General features: G+C 34.9%; 1 pseudogene; it reads right to left on the bottom strand.

Annotated features, from left to right (window-relative positions):
* Window positions 1-6,623: 6,623 nt before the first annotated feature.
* The window catches only part of LOC107582372 (testis-expressed sequence 264 protein-like), a 54,739-nt pseudogene continuing 45,786 nt past the window's right edge, over window positions 6,624-15,576 (bottom strand).

Genomic DNA, 15,576 nt, shown 5'->3' with positions numbered 1-15,576 from the left:
TCTCTCTCTCTCTCTCTCTCTCTCTCATATATATCTGGCCGGTGTCTGTTAAGATAGGTGGAGTCACAAACGATTTCCACGCTTCAAATAGTTTATCCCAGATGATTTTTAATAATGGGAAAGCGTTATCTTGTTCTGCGTTGTAGCTACATTGCTCATACATAAGTATAGCCTGATTGGTAGACAGGTTTCGGAATTTCACTTTGCATTTATAAACGCTGACTGAATTAACGCTGAGATAGGCATATGTAATATGCAGTAATATCCTTTAAAATGTAATAAAACTCTTTAAAACAACAGGCGCAGCGCTCGCGACGAGTACGCGACCATCTGTCACGAATAGACAAAATTGAAAACGTAAGAATTTCGTCACCTAAATCCATTTTTAAAAAAAGGTCTTCTGTAATGTAATAGAAAAACTAACTATATAAAACTAATATTAGTAAAATGCTGTTTTCGACACATGTTCATCTTTCCCCCTCAAATGTTTATAATACTTAGCGCGATAGTTTCCGCAACTTAACAAAGCTCATGAATATTTAATTAGGCAAGCACTGAGGCAGATCATGATTGGTTGTCCGCTTACCCTCTTTAGAAGTGCACGCGAGGCGAGAAATGTTGCTACGTAACTCTAGTCAACTTCGTCTGGAACATACTACAAAACGATTTTTTAAATATCTGAAAAACCACAAAAGTGCGTTTATCACCCACTTGTCAGCAAGCTCGGCCACCACACCACCAATTTGAAATCGTATCGCGCCAAACAATTTTGAGTGCAATGCGCAGTTTGCCCTGTTGGTGGCAGTAATGAAAAAAGTAATTTATTATGCCATAACTATTATGCCAAGAAAACAGAACGCATCACGAGACCACACATGCTTCAGAGAAAGAAAGTCACATATTCATCACAGCTTCCCCCAAAAAAAGATACAGGTAAGTTAGCTGGTTAATTTCAGTCATGGTCACTATTCAAATGTACGCTGTTGCTTATGATAAACGGTTTTTAACAGTGATATTAAAATTACATGTGAAGCAATTATGACTATGCAAACTTTGCAAAGAGTCAGCAGCTACCAGAGACCAGATGTAACACCTAAAGAAATACATTTGAGTCAAGCTCATATAGCAAGATAATATTTAACTTATATCTCAACGTTAATTATTTAAATATTTAAATTAAATATGATAATTTTTATAGTACGGTTTTGCCTACATTAATTACTTGCCTTTTTAGAAGTGATATAAAGACTGTGCAAAGACATCATCTTTTATTATTAATAAAGCATTCGTCAGTTAACTGAATTTAGTCTAGAATTTAGATTTAAAGAGATAAGCGGACCAAAAATTACAATTCACGCTTTATTTTCAAACTCTAATGTCATGTCAGCTAATGATTTTCTGTCTTCTGTCTGTCATGCACAAAAAAGGACAAAATATAATAATATCACAGTACTGTGTACTGTGTTCTAGAACCGCCACAGAACTTCTTTTTTTTAAACAGCATGAGATGCAGAGAATTATAGCCTTGTATTACCAACCTCTACAATCCAGCAGAATATCAAAGACAAAATATAATAATATCACAGTACTGTGTACTGTGTTCTAGAACCGCCACAGAACTTCTTTTTTTTTAAACAGCATGAGATGCAGAGAATTATAGCCTTGTATTACCAACCTCTACAATCCAGCAGAATATCAAACTCAGAAGCCTAATTACACATTTACATTTAAGCCAAAACAAAGGAAATGCTGCCCACTTGCAGGGTTGATTCTAACCCAAACTCTTATGAAAGGCCTTTAAATGGTGAGGCCATTCATCTGTGCAAGACAGCATAAAAGAAGGTAGGCCTATAATTACAGAATGAAACTTAATGTACTGATGCCTCTGGGAGAAGTTCATATTGTAAGTATGCATCAGTAGAAGGCAGCGCTTAAGATCTAAGTTCCAGAGCACTGTGTTAAGACCCCTCAAGTTCAGTTCTCAACCAATTAAAGGGGAATCAGGAGGGGGTTGGCTGCTGATGGAGAGACACACAGCGACGGGAGCACAAAGCTTGCTTTGTCTTCCATACACACAAGTCATTTGGATATTTTCAGAGGACTTTGGAGAGAAATGCACATGCACCACAGTGGTGATTAGAGCAGCAAACACTTGCAATAGATTATATAATAACCACCTCTAACACAAAGGGACCAATTTTGCCTTGAAAAAGAGGTCTGTTCAACATCATAATGGCAGAGAGATCCAGAGGAACGAAACAAATAGAATGAAGTTTTGGGGAGCGCAAGGACACGCAGATATGATTATCAGAAATTGCTCCAAACTTTTCCACCCAAATGGAAGTACAGTAGTATAATTTGTCAAAATTCTCAGATCAGTCTGAAAGCTGTGGTCAGCCCTCTGGAAAAATTGTTTAGAGGTTTGTATAATGCAACACAGCATGTAAATCTGTCTATTTCTATGCTAAATAACAACAAGCTTATGAATCGTTCATGCAAGAATAATGTCATATTCGGAGGTAAAGTAACCGTGAAAGTGAGGTTTATAAATAGGTCAGCCATAATAATTGAACGTTCAGGCTGTGTTCTAAAGTGTTGCAGAAACGAATTGTTGATTCTGTGCAGGTTTAAGTCAGTTTAACTTCTAAGTTTCAATCTAAGTCAAAGGCAAGAGGATCAGGGTACATTAACTAAGTCTAGATTTCAAAGCTTTGAAGGATATTTTGTGTAAACTAGATATTCTGACCACAATGTTTGCATATATTTCTGAAATTTATTTTGTGTTTATCTACAACCTTTTTTTATTTTTTTTAAAGAGTCGCTCACTTTAAAAAGAATCTGTAACATAGGGTACAATGTACTGTAATAATATGGAGGAATTATCTGTATCGATTTCTTACTGGTATTTTAACTGTATTTTGAATTTTGCACTACATTGTGTAGTGTTTTAGGGTTAACAGAAATGTCCGTAAAATTATTTAAGAATGTCCTGGCAGAAAATTACCAGTACATTTTCCATTTTTTGTCAAAATTTTTTTAAACTTTTTTTGTTTTTGAGTGAATATTGCAAAAATTATCAACAAATAATAATACACTTACAGTGGGTATAGAAAAGAATCACCCCCCCCCCCCCCCCCTTTAAAATAATCACATTTTGTTGCTTTGCAGCCGGAAATGAAGACGGACACAGTTCTTTCACTTGAATGTTATAAGCTGCACTGTGTAAATAAAAGGAAAACTGTGTCTGTCTTCATTTCTGCAAAATATGATTATTTTAAAGGGGGGTAATTCTTTTCTATACCCACTGTATAATACACTGACAGCCACCAAATACACAGGTGGTAATGAGAAAACCAGATGATGATTCAAAGCTCATTACAAGTAGCTTTTCCACAAGCTGAGTTGGAAAATACTAATATATAAAGCGTGTAATAAACACAAAACACCATCATAGTAACACACACAGTGCTAAAATAATGTGATGCAATACACGTGATGTTAATTTAACAACATAAGCTGTAACAAAACCTTAATGTACATAACTGGAAAAAAAAAAACGTGGAAGAAACGGTTATTTCAATGAAAAACCATCAAATGTGAAACGTCACACAGGAAATTCTTGGACTGTAAATTTACGGGGGGTTTTTTCACTAAGTTATAAGATGACTAATTCTTTTCACGTCCAAAAACTGTAAATTTAACAGTATTTTACTGCATGCCATTTAGATGCATTACAGTTTTCTCTGTATATACAGTAATGGAACTCCCTGTCAATCAATTAACAGGTTTTAACTGTAGTATTTTTACAGTCTTTTACTGTTAAAACCACAAAAATGATTTTGTACAGTATACCGTCTCACCCTTTCTAATGGTCCTGGGCCAGCATAAGCTGCAGTGTGGACCAGACTTGATGGTGCAAGTCAAACACTATCATCAACAAGACTGTGTGAAAGAAGAGGGAGTATTTGATACACTTGATCGTGTCTGTGTGCTTTTGAAACCTCTTTAGATGTCTCAAAAGGCAGTGTTGTGATGTATTGTTTTCAATTAGCGCCTATAGTATCTACAACAGTGTGGAGTAAAATGACACTTTGAAGCCGACTGTGTACATGGACCCTCTGAAAAGTTCAATGTGCAGACACATCATAAATGCGTCTCTTTGGAGATCAGACAATTGTTTTGGTTTTACAGAAAACAAAGCAGTACCAGACATAACATAGAGAGGGCTTTACAGTAGTTTGTGTCTGTCTGGAGGGAATTACAAAAACTAGACATCAAAGTTTTAAAGTTTATCGGAATTGGTTGATTTTTTAGTGGTCAGTCACTATGAGACAAATAAACAAACTGTTAGATGTGTGGTGGTTGTTTAAACTAGACAGGTTAAGCTAGGGGGAAGTCGTGGCCTAATGGTTAGAGAGTCTGACTCATAACCCAAAGGTTGTGGGTTCGAGTCTCGTACCAGCAGGGATTGTGGGTGGAGTGAATGTACAGCGCTCTCCCCACCTTCAGTACCACGACTGAGGTGCCCTTGAGCAAGGCACTGAACCCCCAACTGCTCCCCGGGCGCCGCAGCAAAAATGGCTGCCCACTGCTCCGGGTGTGTGTGTTCACTGCTGTGTGTGTGTGTGCGCACTTTGGATGGGATAAATGCAAAGCACTAATTCCAAGTATGGGTCACCATACTTGGCCACATGTTACGTCACTTTCACTAATTACATTTTTTTTTATTATATTATAATATAATAAATATGAACTAATAAAAAAAGTTTAAACTAAAAATAGGTTGAACTAAAATCAAAATAAAAAAATATAAAGCTAAATTGAATTAGTGAAAAAATAAAACTAATAAAAATGATAGAAGCACATTCAATTACTAAAATTAAAACGACTGAAAAAGTGAAAATGAGTAATAAAGTTAAAATAATTAAGCTAATTAATATTAATACTATAATAGTATGTAAATAATATTAAAATAGCACTGGGAGTATGTGCAAGTATGCCATTATTACAGAAACAAAGGTATAGCTTTATGAAGAAAGAAGAACCAGTCCTTTCTGTTAAAACTCTTTATTAAGTTGCTCAACAACTAGCAGAACAAATCACTAAAAATTCAAATCAGACGTAGATATGAAATATTATGAACTTTATCTAAACTAACAATATATCACTGTGTCCTGAAATATGTGTGAACTTGCACAACCTGGATCAAAATGGAAATATTTTCAAGGATAAACATTCAAGATATCAACAGAGGCCCACAGTTGGCTCTGTAATGTATTTCTTCAATAGAAATTTTAAAAAGTATAGTGAGTAACACCTCAACATTCAACACATAAAAATACCACTGTATTATTTAAGAAAATATACTATGCTGATCAAGTGTAAGTAGTAATATCAGAGTGAAATCCAGTAAGTATATGCAATACCATTTATATCATAAAATATGATCAGATAAATATATGGTCCAAACACCTTTAATTGTAAAAACACATAAAAACGGGCTGGAAATGTGCTGCAATCATCTCCCTCCTATCTGTCAGTTTCTGGTGCAAATAAAGATTTGCTTTTGTCTATGAACATATGACATTGATGAATGAATATTCAAGTCACATAATTCCCAGTTTTGGGAGTTACTTTGGGCGCAAATGAGCAATTACTGAAGGATGAAGACAATGTGTGGATAGAGAATAACAAATTAGACTCAAATAATTGAAAGCTGAACATTATATAAATTCACATGAATAATCTCTAACATCAATGTCAGTTTAACTTCAGTCATTAGGAACTTACGATCAATAACAAACAAATAACAGTTTCACTAATGAAATGCTAATGAGGGAGCACGAAATACAGTTATGAAGATGCTTTCAAGAAATTCAGGTTACCTGGTTCAGTTTTTTTTATGTCTACAGACACAATTCTGTACCTGCTGATTCCCTTTGGAATAGACTAAACAACTTTCATTCTTATTTATCAATAGAAGCACCTCTTTTACCATGTTTTTCACACAAATCCACCATAACACTTAAAGGGGTAGTTCAACCCAAAATTAAAATTCTGTCATTATTTCTTCACCCACATTATTATTTTTATTATTAGGAATTTTCAACCACTGTTCGAAGTTGTCAAGACATAAAAAGGAAAAATAATCACAGCAAACGTTGTTCATATGACATGTGCACTATATTCCAAGTCTTTTGAAGCCACACCATAGTTTTATGTGAGAAACAGACCAAAATAAAGTGGTTATACATTGATAATCAACATAATTTACTCAAATCTGATCCTTCTTTTTTTCATATTTACTCAAATCTGAAATTGCATAGCTTTTACTAAAACAACATTTATTGTCATGTATGTAGTAACCGAACATTTGTGGATTTTGGTAGAATGTATCACATGGCTTCAGAAGACTTGGAATTATAATGTTGTTATAATTAACTAAAACTATTAAAAATCATTAATTGAAATAAAGCTTTTAAAATCACATCAAATTACTAAAATGAAAATGAACACTGAAAGTATAAAAATAAAAGCTAGTTTAAAATATTAATTTATACTATGATAGCATAAGTAACACTAAAATAAAATGTATTGGAATAGAGCAAACAAGTCATATGGACCACGTTTATGGTGCTTTTTGGAGTATGTAAGGATTGTGCAAAAAGCTATTCGGTTATTTGCACAACAAAAACAATGACAGAATTTCCTTTTTTTTTTGGTGAACCATCCCTTGAAAACCATCTAAAAAATTCCGCTCTCTCACTCTTCCTCGACCATCATCTCTCTGTCTTGGCCCTGCAGGTTGTTTTTGCTGCTTCCTGTGATTGGTGGAGGGGTGTGGTCACACCTGTCCATCCTCTCCGAGTCGAGATCCAGCTCCTCGAAGGAAGAAACGCTGGAGGTGTCGCTTCTCTCCACATGGTCAAAGTCCCAGTGTTGATCTCCGTCTCCGTGTGAGTGCGTCCGCGTGGTGGACGGGGCAGGTGAGGTGTCCCGACTTTCCGAGGGGGGCAGGCGGCTCACAGAACTGCGCTCGCTGTGGGAGTCAGCACCTGTGTGTCACACACCCACACAAACACAAGAGGTGATTCATTTCGCCATAGTGTCACAGCGAGCAAGCAGCACCTCCGCTAATAAAAGCGTCTCCTGTATGGCTAGCATACAAAAACGATAAAATATTTCTGGAACTCCTGCCCTCCTCGTCTTTTAACATCTTCTCATTTTAGAGTAAAAAAGAGACACTCGTTCCCTTCTGTTTAAGCAGCTATTCCAGGTTGTTTCTGCTGTGGTGTTACTTGCTAATTATCAGTTGTGCGTATGTTCGTGGAAGGGAGATGATGAGTGTTTGGAGAACCGCATGTGTTGGAATTGGAGTGTGTGAACACAACCTTTGCAGATAACTAGATTTCTGCTCGCCTGTTTAAAACTCACTGCCATCATGCTAAGATACTGGCATTCAGTTGCTATGGGTCTTAGTAGTTTTTAGCACACATTATTAGTGGTTGCCCATTTCTCACGTCCCTCCTTCAATGCACATCTACGCGATTTTTCACTCGTATTATCATCCACTAGGAGAAAACTGTCTGATTGCAAAAAAAGTAATAGTACATGTTCTTCTCAATAAGTCTTATGTGGTAAATCTTTTGACTCCTTTGACCACCTAGCAACCATTCAAAACACCCTAGCAACTGGATAGCAACATGCAGAAAAAATCTTGAACATCTTCGGAACTGCATAGCAGCATGGTGGCCTCACTCAATATTTTCTTTATTAACATATAATCTAGTTTTTCATTCTTTTTTCATGTATGAAAAAGTAATTTTAAACGCACAGATGCACACTTCATTGGGAAAACCAATAATTTGATAATTATTGTGGTCATAACTAATAAATGGCTGATTTTAAAACTATACTATTTTGTCTAAATAAATAAAAAAATAAAATCTAAAAACAATAATTTTGAAATGCTACACCAGTGTTGCTATTGTTAACTAAACATAAAAGCACTAAAATAATTGTCATTAATTAAAATAAAGTTGTAATAATATAAATTATAAATATTACTTAAAAACTTAAATGAAAGTTAGATATCTTGCCTTGGCAACTGGCTGAAATAAAATACATAAACAGAAATGTATATATATATAAAAACTAATAAAAATTACTAATAAAAAAAAAAAAAAAAAAAAGCACATAAAATTACTAAAACTTAAACTAAAAGTATAATATTGACTTGAAATATAAAATTAAAGGCCAATTCTAAATATTAATAAATACAATAATAGTATTGAAATAATTCTAAAATAACACGCAAGATTTTCTTCAGAAATGTAAAATACAGTTTTTCATTCTTATTTCTGCATTTAAAAAATGCTTTGAAATGTACTAAGTGCACAAATATTAAAATTCAGCCCAGTACCGATAATCGGATAATTATAATGATCATTGTGGTCGATGAACAAATTATATTAATCTGATATTAAAATTCGATACTATTTTGTCTAAATAAATTTTTTTCTTTAAATGATACACGAATTAGCCATTACATTATAAAGTATGAAAAATGTATATTCTGAGATTTACTAAATATTATATTTAACAGTGCTATTTATTTGTTTTTGTTTTTTTAGATCAAGTGAGGGTTAGATGACAGCAAAGGTAATCTAAATGTAAAACAGTGGAAATGATCAAATGATACATTAAAAAGAATCGGAAATATCAGCCAATTAATTGATATGGTACCGATATAGGTACCATATCTAAACTATGAAACATAATACTTCCTATGAAAACAATCTTCTGTATCCCTGTAGGATACACAGGAGTTTTAGACACACACACACACACACACACACACACACACACACACACACACACACACACAGAGAGAGAGAGAGAAAGTGTGAGAAAAGACACACACACACACACACACAGACACACACACACACACACACAGAGAGTAAGTGACAGTATGAGAGAAGACAGACAGACTAACAGCTTGAGAGAGGTGCCACACAGCCTGAGCTTCACTGAGCGGTGTGTGTTTGTGTGTGTGCTCATGCTGCTAGTGAAGGAGTCCCTCCATGCTCACACTCAGCGTGTCAGAGTGACAAATGTGTCAGGACCGCTCAGGATCTCAGCTTTTTTTCTGCTTATGTCAGTGCTTCTAAGATGAAGGGATGTTTTGTGTGTCTATTAGATGACCGTTCACTTAATGTTTATCTGCCTCCTGCTCTTCCTGTCAATGTGGCATTTTTTAAGTAGGGATGGACAGACTAGATGAAGGGAGGATAGTGAGGGACGACAGGGATGTGTGTGAAAGTGAGAGGAATAAAGATGAAGAGACTGATAGTGTCAGAGAGAGAGAACAAAGTGTCCTTCATATGCCATCAGCATGCAGATGTTGAATGCTTAAAACTAACATTTTATAAATTTTGCTTCAAAACTCACAAACTACTACAAATGTGAGTCAGTAGTAATAGTAACACTTAACACAATATTTGCATTTAGAAAGACTCAATGAAGAATAGACTCAAAGACTGAATTTGGCTCATCTTTTTAATTGTTTACCACCCGCTTTCTGCAGGAAATAGCATATTTGCTGCATGCAAATAGTGCTGAGTTTTGTGAATATGCACTCTATAATGAGCCTAATTTACATAGAAAGGACAGATGTTTACACTAAAAAATGCGTATTAAATGTAGCGCTATTTCTATGAATTTAATGCCTAGTTAAACTGGAATGCAAGTGTTTTCTGAATTTGCTGAATTGAAACAAAAATTGAATTAATGTACTGTATCTCAAACAAGGTTGTAAGAATATTACACATAATTTTTTTATATTAAAGTAATATATAAAAATGCTACTATTATTTAAAATTAAAAACTGCTTAAAATTGTTTTCACCTTTTAAATTTTTGTAACAGTGAGGAATAATATGCATTTAAAGCACACATTACAATTAAAGCATACATACAATGTATATTTATATAGTATATTTATAAAAGAATCATTAAAGGTCAAGAAGAGTTTTTAGTTGATTACTGTAATGGAATAATACTTCATTAAACACATATTAAAGATTCAATATTATATTTCAATTTAGCCATATAATATGTAATTTTTTAACTAGTGATACAGTTACCCTGACCTGAAAAAAACTGAAAAGAAGTAAAGATCTGGACAATTGCAAAAATGAAAAATGAAATGGGGGGGAAAAAAATCTAATTTGTCTCAAAATTGTTTTTGTTGTTAATTTCTCACAAAGTAAAGCACTCACATGTCTTTCTCTCAAACAAAAAGAGAACCTTAGTGAGTGTATACTTAAGTGCAATCACTCCTTTGTGATTTTGAAATTTAAGGTGTTACAATAGCCCTTGGGTTCCCATATGTGACGACCCGCCTCTCACTACACACACCCACAGACAGAGACAGGCCTTGCCATTTAAAGCACATTTCAGTGCAAAATGCCACTTTGACAAAACTAATTTTGAAGCTGTTTCGTGAACAGCATCATTCACCAGGGAACAGATGTTGAATGCTTAAATCTGAGCAGCGAGGTCAGCTTCACGCCACTTCAGCAAAACACAGCGATTCCTTCGGCATGACAACTAAAACATCACTTGCGGTATCTGCTTAAATGCGCCGCTGACACAGCGCTGAAACATAGCACCAAGTTATTTTTTTTTAATTATTGCATTTGAACTCAATCTTCAAAAAGAGATGATACTGCACATTAATAATTAAACGATCAGTAATTTCTGACTTTACAGCTTCAGTGAAACATCCCTGGCAATTTCAACACAGTGCAGACATCTGCTCAGAGACAATCAGAAGTACTTCACAATCAAGGACTAGAAAATCTATTTTTTTTTCTGTTCACATCTGTTCTCTACACTTTGTGTCACTACAGGCACACTGCTGGCAGACTTCTAATCATTAAAAATGTAAAATAATTTCACACAAAAAAGTGTAATTTCTCGGTATACTGTTATGTACACTAATAAATCATAAGCACATGTTTATATTGGTACCAGAAAGACAGACCGAGAGAAATGACAGAAATAAAAGTGGAGAAAAATATATATATATATTTCTATATGGAAAATCAAATTAAATCAGAGTTTCTACTTTGACTACTTCTTTTAATATTGCCATAAATTCTGAAATGGTTATCAGTAATGGGCGAGTGACAATTATTAACAGCCTTCCTGTTGTTTAAACAGTAGAACATGGTGCTAGCAACCCTAAAGTCATTGGTTTGATTGCTTGGAAATGCATGAACTGAAAACGTGTAGCTTAAATGCAAAATAAATCGCTTTGGATAGTGTCTGCCAAATGCATAAATGGAAATGTTTTAATAATTGTTATATACTGTTTTTTGTCCAAAAAACATTGGACCCCATTCACTTTCATTGTATGAGCCCCCCCCCCCCACCCAAAATTAATAAATAAATGATTGATGACAAATTAATTTTCATTTTTGGGTGAACTATCCCTTTAACTTACCTAAAATATGTAGAAACCTTAAATACGATAGTACTTTAGAAATATATAATAAGTTTATATATAATAAGCCAATAGTACGGAAGTTCTAAGCGGCCATGCATTATTATTTTTTTTCCTTCTTGTTTTCTCGTTATAACAACTTATTTTCTCGTTATATCGACATAACGAGAGTTGTTTTCTCGTTATAACGACAACAACTTATTTTCTCGTTATATCGACATAACGAGAGTTGTTTTCTCGTTATAACGACTTAATTTTCTCGTTATATCGACATAACGGGAGTTGTTTTCTCATTATAACGACTTAATTTTCTCGCTATCTCGACAAAGTTTTTTTTTTTACTATGATTGTTTGATCTACTGTTGTTATAGTAACGAACTCAACTTTGACACGCATCTGATGGACAGATAAACCATGCGCTCTTACTGTAGCCTAGGTCGTGGATATTTCAGCAAATTTTGCTTCGCCTAGTAATAACGTCTACAATACAAAAATAAAGGCTGATCAATCACGGTTGATATTTCCAGAGACAGTACGCTAAACATGTGTTTGTGTAATTAGCATGTTTAAATGGTCAAAGCAACACCGCAAACACAGGCGGAGCGCCTTCAGGATGCAGAACTATTCTAAAATCTTTTAGAGCTGCTTGGATTCAACTCACTTTCAATTTTCCTTTTATTTGAAAGAAAATTATATATAATTTGTCATTTTTAGTAGTCATTATATGCTGTGACTGATATCATGTGCGTTACAAGCTTCTGTTTGAAAAGTGCGTTCATATGTAGCTATGTGTGTGTGTATATGTGTATGTGTGTGTGCTTGTGTGTGTTTGTGTGTGTGTGTGTATATGTGTGTGTGTTTGTGTGGTTTCCACAAATGTAGAAAACACAAAAGATTACAACACTGTAGAACATCACTGAATTAAAATAGCCTATACACTTTACATATAAATCACATTTCTTATCAATATACACTTAATGATTAACAATAAAGATTAATAATAAGAAAAAGAGGCACATTACAAATAAATAGTGAAAACACACATATTCATATTTTACTTATGTTGATAAATACATTTCTAGTGCATTTCAAACATGTTTTCTGATTCACACGACTTCATGTTCGATTCTGAAGTTACAAACCAACTAGCAACTAACTTAGCTTCTCAGCAAGTGCTAATTTTGAGGGTCTGCGTGTCCCGCTAGAGGATCAAACGCGCGCTTGAATGATGAGAGGACAGTAGGAACAAGACAGGCTGAATAACATATTGAATTTAGCAGCACATTTGGACCCAAATTTGTCCTTTAATCTTCCATCTTCTCTGCTTTAATCTTCTCCTCTATCATATATTATAGTCATTACAATGTACTTGTTTCAGGGTAACAGGTGGAACTGGCATCACTAGGACTCACACACACACACTGTCCAGGACAGCTGGTGTGGACAACACACCCCTCAGGTCACAAACAGCTCACCCGTGTTTCATATTTGCTCAGCGGTACCTCTGGGCTTTGGTCTGACCAGGGCAATACGCCATGGATACACATATTGTTTCTCATTATCACTAGAGCAGGTGTAGGTGATCGCACAGTTCAGCCAATATGACACGTCCACGTCAAAACTCCATAAGGTGATGGTTAATGCCTATTAAAACACTGTGGTGCTTAATTTCAACCACTGAAACACACTCGTCGCATTAAATGCAAACTTGTTAAATTGACGATAGGCTACTATAGTGCTCAATAAACAGTTGGAGAGTACTTGGGTGGTTATCTTGGCTGGGAATCGAAACGTTCATACTAATGTCACTGAAAAACCAAACAAACTTTGTTTAATAGTTTATGTACATCAATTAGACAATCTCTTCTTGTCAAAATGGGTGGTTCTTAGCTAAAATAAGGCTTAAAGTGTGCAGATAATCAAAAGAAAGCCTTGGTTAAACTTTTATTCCTTTAAAGGTCCCATATTGTACACCTTTCTGGAGTTTTATTTGAGGTTTTGATGTCCTTAAGAATATATATTTGCGGTATAAGTACCAAAAACCATCTCAATATATTTTTACAGCTCCTTTCTCAGGAGCTCTGCTGAGAACAGGTCGATTTTGGTCTGTCTAATTAATATTCATGAGCCTCTCTTCTGATTGGCCTGTTGTTTTCTGAGTGACGCACGGCCAGGCCAACCACAGGTAACTAGGGTCAGCGACGTCACAGCGCTAGCTGGAGGGAGCAAAACAAAGGGGAAGCTGGAGGCGGCCCATTCAAACCAGCGCAGATTCTGCTACATAAGAAGCTTAAAATATCATCTTGTTGTGATGTTGGGTGCCAGAATCAACGTAATACAGCCTCAAATTAGAAATTTAATCGCATATCTGCTGCCACTGTCAGACAAAAAACCGACGACAGCTGTGGTTAAACACGATAAAACGAGCAGACTGGACAGAAATGATCGTCAAAAATGCTCACGTTTGCAGCGCACACTTCTTATCAGAAAAGGTTCAATAAAGTATTGTCTTTTGTTGTTATGGACGCGTCTACAGATTTCTTGCCATATGTCTATGTTTCTTGCATCTCACGACTATGTCGTGTATGAAATAATGTCTGTGTGCATGTGTATAAAACAACAAACTGACGATTTATATATAATCATTTGTAATTGTATATACATTGTTGTGATTAATTGTGGCTGGAACAATAATGTAGCTGTAAAAATAGTTGCCTGCTGAAATTGAAATATATATACATCAACATGACTAGATAGACACGGTGAGTTTTTCTTTACTATACACGTTAGATGTGATCCACCTCATAGTAACAATCCTGTCAGATCGTCCATCCTTTGAGTGAGAGTGTAACGTTACAGGTCGGCCGATCTAGTTTCGTGGTTAAAGTTAACCTTTTCGACATGTTTCTGTGTTGTCCTTGCTCAGCAATAGCATGGATGCGATGTTTTCTGGGGGTTTGGCAAAAGGAGAGTGGGACTGTGGGCGGTGCTCGGGGTGGTAACTGAAGGTGGTGACTGTGTTATTCTGACGTCAACTTTTTACAGAAGTCACAACGGTTCGTGAAAAATAGCTAGAACTTTAAGCTGGCTGTGTGAATTTGACTGTGGACTGACTGTTTTGAAACTTATATGGTAGTTAAATAGCCCCTAGACCTCAGTAATCGTGAAAAAAGCCAGGAAATTTCAGCTTTGACAATATGGGACCTTTAATAAGTGGACTGTGAGTGATGTTAGATAAGAAAGCATCTGTGAATTGAATAATTATAGTTTACCTGTGATGTCTGTCCTCCCGTCCTCTTCAGACTCTTTTCCCAATAACCATCTTTGGGCCTCTCTAACTTCGGGAACATAGAAATCACCCTGCCGAGCCAGCGGACCCATATAGTGGATCATTCCCCCTCGGTAGATCTCTAGAAATGGATGTGCGCACAACTTCCTTTCCTAAGAGACAGATAAACAAAAGAATAAAAGGAAAAACATTATAGTTTGAACTGTTTAGTCCAACCCCTTCATATAACAAAAACTCAAAAAGAGAATGATCTAAGCACATTTCCAGGCTGAAATTTACAAACATAAAAATTATTTTGTTCAAGAAATTAATACTTTTATTCAGCAAGGATGCATTCAATTGGTCAAAAGTGAAAATAAAGACATTTATAATGTTATAAAAAAATCTATTTTAATTAAATGCTGTTATTTTGAAGTTTCTATTAAATCAAAGAATCTTGAAACAAATCAAGGTCTCCACAAAAATATTAAGCAGCACAACTGTTTTCAACTTCGATAATAAATGTTTCTTGAGCAGCAAATCAGCATTTTTTTTTTTTAATATATTAGAATGATTTCTGAAGGATCATGTGAGTGAAGTAATGATACTGAAAATTCAGCTTTGCATCACAGGAATAAATTACATTTGAAAATACATTAAAATAGTAAACAATCCTTTTACTGTTTTTTTTTAATCAAATAAATGCAACCTTGGTGCATATAAGACACACATATATATATATATATATATATATATATATATATATATATATATATATATATATATATATATATTTT

The sequence above is a fragment of the Sinocyclocheilus grahami genome, unplaced genomic scaffold (genome assembly GCF_001515645.1).
Source record: "Sinocyclocheilus grahami isolate Dianchi unplaced genomic scaffold, SAMN03320097.WGS_v1.1 scaffold44.1, whole genome shotgun sequence".
NCBI classification, from domain to species: domain Eukaryota; kingdom Metazoa; phylum Chordata; class Actinopteri; order Cypriniformes; family Cyprinidae; genus Sinocyclocheilus; species Sinocyclocheilus grahami.
This window is presented reverse-complemented; position numbering and strand designations above follow the sequence as displayed.